Raw genomic sequence first — 4,882 nt, forward strand, 5'->3', positions numbered from 1 at the left:
CGTCTTCGATGGGTGCACGCGGATTCATTACCTACGTCGGTGGATGCAGCTGATTTCGGCGAATTTTCCGAAAGTTCACAAGAAAATGTTCTAGGAAAATAAGGTAATCTCAATTATTACCATCTATACAGGTGAGTCTTCGACTCGTACAAATATTTCAACAGTAGATTCCTTAGGTGGAAAGAAACACTTTTTTCAAATGCCATTTTTTCCGATTCGGCCCTGATAAAAAGATATAAACATTTTAAGTTTTCATAATGAGCTGTGAGACCCTTGGAAAAACGAAATCCCCTTCAGTATAACTAGCTAAATCTGTGACACTACACATCTGTGGGTCTTTTAAACAAGCTTGTATTCAGCCAAAGTACCCAATTGTTTTAAATTTCACAGATACTTTTTCATTTTTGAACATCAAATTACTCGAAAACGGCGCATTATACGAGAAAATATGAACTTTTATCTTACAAAACGTTCAAATATTCATTAGATAGCGTTCAACATTGTTTAAAGAGTTCGTTTCTTTGGACCAGGTCTCAATCCTTCTCTGTAAAAGTCAAAATATAGCACTCTAAAGTAGTGATTCTGTGCAACAGCATCCTTCTGGATTCTGGACAGATATGCTTAAAAGATGTCTGAATTAAGAAATCTTGTAAACCAAATCAGGGGACAATCGAAACTATTCCTATTGATATTTCAGCTAAGGGTGCGATACCCAAGAAACATTCAGAAAATTTGAGGAAGCTTTAATTTAATTAATCTCTACAGTATCAGGGAGAAAGTGATACTGCCGGGGACTACAAGAATATAACGCAGATTCATAGCAAATTCAGAAAATCATGGAAGAGAATCCACTCACACGAACATGATATTTGTCATTAGGATTTTTTATTCTGCTTAAATATTGTTATAAAACAATTGGAATAATGAGACGTTATAGCCTTCGGAGGATTATATCATTTAGATTTTATTTTCATTGTTCTTTTTAGAGAATGTCGTAAGCAAAAAAAAAATTATTGTTATTAGATTTGTAGACAAAATCTTATAAATATTGCATAAATTACCTACAGAATGACAACTCATGGTTGGGGAGCCGAAACAATAAAAATTGGTCATAAGGGTCAAAAAATAAGTTTTTTTGAATTATCTCCTCTCCTATGTTACAAATTGTTTTTGCATGTATTATAAAAATTCTAGAGCAAAACATTTTTTACAAATTTTGTACGAAGCAATTTTTTCTACGTTTGAACGTTTATGGGATATATGGTGATGAATGTACCTTAGACTGGGTTTCTTACATTGACCTTGGCCTTTCGCATGTGTGGGTAAGCTCCTCGCCCTTATCGCCCTCGAAAACGGTTAGAAGTATGTGAAATTGCATTAGACAAAAGTTTTATAGAATTTTATCATCTACAACTTTCATAATGAAAACAGAAATGATGAGAGGTACAAAAAGGGAGATATTTTTAGAAAATGCCTCTCCAAACTGTTAGATTAATGGGCCAACACGTCTGCAACACCGAGATTATCCATCTGTATGCAAATCTGACACGCTCGAGTATGTACCTACAGTAACGATTTTTTTTAGCATTTTCAAAAGAGCGCTGTGACCTTGCATCACGTTCGAATTGTTTCTTGAAAAGTAGCTTCCTTTGGGTCCAAAACATATCTTCTAAAAATCTGACATGCTCGGAAATCAATTTTTTCCATTTCCAACTCTTTCGTTCAGCCAGCCCCACCACGCAAACTGTCAGATTAACATTAGTTTATTATCAAAGACCCGTAGGGCATATACAGTATCTTAATCTGACACGCTCGAGTATGTACAAGGTGGGCAAAATTCGTTGTCTACTGACCTACTGAAGGGATCTCGAGAACTATAGCAGCTAGAAGAAAACGGATGACACATTCTCGAGCTCTTTTTTCTTGACTAATTCAAAACTGAAAACAGATCTAGCCTAACGGTCATAGATTTCGAGTTATGAACGAAAATTGAGAAATTGTCATTTTCAATGAAGCTGAATAACTCGCTTATTTGAAATCGTATTCGAAATCCGTTGTTACATTCTACAGGCACTTTTTTATGAGGAATTCTAATATGGTATTATTAAATTTTTTGATCCAGTAATTTTCGGGATACGACGGGGTTTTCTGATTTTTCAAACGTAAACTATAGTTGAAAGTTCTTTCATCTTGCTGCAATTTTTTTGCTGATTTCAAAAATGTATCATATGACGCTATTCACATGACTATAACATTAGAAAAAAAATTCAATACTTTTTTCTGCTTTTCGCTTCACTGTTGAATTTTCAGTAGGCTGGCGTAATCATAGCGACCGTTGAAAATGCATTATGGTTCGTGAACTCCACATAATCCTATGTGAACTCAACCTTCTCTGAAGAATCACCGACTGCCGAATAATTATTTCTTTTATATATTTATCGATATCGAGATCGATATCCTCCAAAAGAGAGTAAAATAATCGTTTTTCTATTTATGAAAGAAACTTGAAGAGTCAGTAATATAAATAAAATACGACAGCTATCTATAATTATAATTTTTATAAAAGTAAGATGATGAAAAATAGGTACTTCTGTCAACGGTAGTGTTCGAATTGTGAACCATCGTAAGATGAGCATGCCAAACATCGCGAGAACAAACGATGGAAAATTAATCATCGAACTATTTATTCAACAATCCGTGATTCCAATCCAATCATAGAGGCTCAGGTTCACAAAATATACTGAATGCATATTTAACGATTGCTATGGTAAGCCAGCCTACTTTTAATTCAACAGAAAATCGAAAAGCAGGAAAAAGTATTGAATATTTTTCTCGTGTAACATTCATGTGAATAGCGACATATGATACATTTTTGAAATCAGCAACAAAATTGCAATAAGATGAAAGAACTTCCAACTATAGTTTACATTACAGATCAGAAATCCATATCGTATCTCGAAAATGACTGGATCAAAAAATTTTATAATATCATATTCAAATTCCTCATAAAAAAGTGCCTGTAGAATGTAACAACAGATTTCGAATACTAGTTCAAATAAGCGAGTTATTCAGCTTCATTGAAAATGACAATTTCTCGATTTTCGTTCATAACTTATAATCTATTACCGTTAGGCTGGACCTGTTTTCAGTTTTGGATTAGTCAAGGAAAAAGAGCTTAAGAATGTGTCATTCGTTTTCTTCTAGCTGCTATAGTTGTCGAGATCCCTACAGTGGACAACGAATTTTGCCTACCCTATACACCTGATGATTTTTTTACATTTTGAAAACCTGCAGACGCTTTTCCGATAGCTGAAAGAGCATACATCATAGAACTTTTTTTTCATTCTATCATCTAATCTTCAAAATCCACTAGGTCTCCACGACGCTCGAGTAAATCCCGATTTGGCGATTTAGCATCATCGGCTCCCCAACTATAACATTTTTCACGAATAATGAACATATATGACGTTCGTTTTCAATACTTCCTTCAAGCATTTCGACAAATAATATAATGTGTCAAAAATTTTCAATATACTAAATTCATCCTTGGAAGAGACACTTCCTTATATTAATTATTGAATGTATCAATTAAGGAATTTATATATTCAAATGAACTAATATACTTCGATATCCAACAAAATTTTGAAATAATTATTTCTTCTCAGTGAAATGCCGTGTAGTTCCAAGTAAATCTTCTCCTATGCACATTTCCCAAATAGGTTGAATGGCAATCAATCAAAAACCATCTTTCCTTTCCTACTCTTTCTTTCTTTCAAGAGAGATCAATGATAAAATCATTCTCAGGCAAATGAAAGATATTCGTTATAAAGATTCAAATATTTTTGCGAAATTTCAATGATGATAAACTACGACGTTCTCAAAAATTGTTACGAATTGTTTTTCTATCATAATCTAGTTAATAATAATAATAAAAAAATCACATTGTTTTCTGAAGGTTTATTTCGAAAAGATTGGAATCCGGTAAATGAATATCTCCACATTGTCGAATATTTCATAATAATTCATCATTTCGCTAAAAGAAGCTTGAGGAAATCAGTTAATGTATGCATGACAAATAAATGACCTCCATCGATAAGCCAAGCTATGGATTTGTTCAGTCTTGAACAGATAATTCGAGGAATTCTTCGGCTGATTCATTTCATATCTCGAATAAAGTCCAATCAATTAGGTACTCGACTTTTGGTATTCGCTACAGAATATTTTCCTGCGTGCTTTACTCGATTTTGCAATATTCACAATAGAAATTTCTGTGTCGGAATAAAATGAATAAAATCATGATAGAACCTCTTACCCTCAAATAAATTGGTATAGGTATTTGTATTCTTAAGCCAATTCCGGTATATTAGAATGTTATCATTCATTGTTTCACTTCATGTATAATTCGAATAGTTAATTCTGGTGTATTTTTATTGGAATACATAGTTTAAACTGAATACCTGAAATGAGAAGTGAATTGAATTAAACACGTGTATCGTTCATGAAATGTAGAATCGAACAGAAAGTAGTGTCCATGAACGTTCAAAGGTTTTTGTGGAAATATTTATGATAGAAACCTTCCTTCGCAGGTTATAAGAGAAATTAGTGCGAACGAATGAAGGCGAATAATTAAAAAAATACCCATTTGTCATAGACCACACATGAATTTCACACTTTCAAAAAATTCTCTGGAATAACAATTCTAATATAATAGAATGTATATGTTATCCATTATTCAACGACCGTGAGATGATTACTTAAGGAAATAATACTAGAGCACAAGCGGATGGCAGCATTGTCAACTGTTATATCAATTCGAATGAATATTAAAACTATTACATGCCAATAAAGCACAATTTTCTTCATTATGGCAAAATTATCTCTT

The sequence above is a fragment of the Coccinella septempunctata genome, chromosome 6 (genome assembly GCF_907165205.1).
Source record: "Coccinella septempunctata chromosome 6, icCocSept1.1, whole genome shotgun sequence".
Classification (NCBI taxonomy): domain Eukaryota; kingdom Metazoa; phylum Arthropoda; class Insecta; order Coleoptera; family Coccinellidae; genus Coccinella; species Coccinella septempunctata.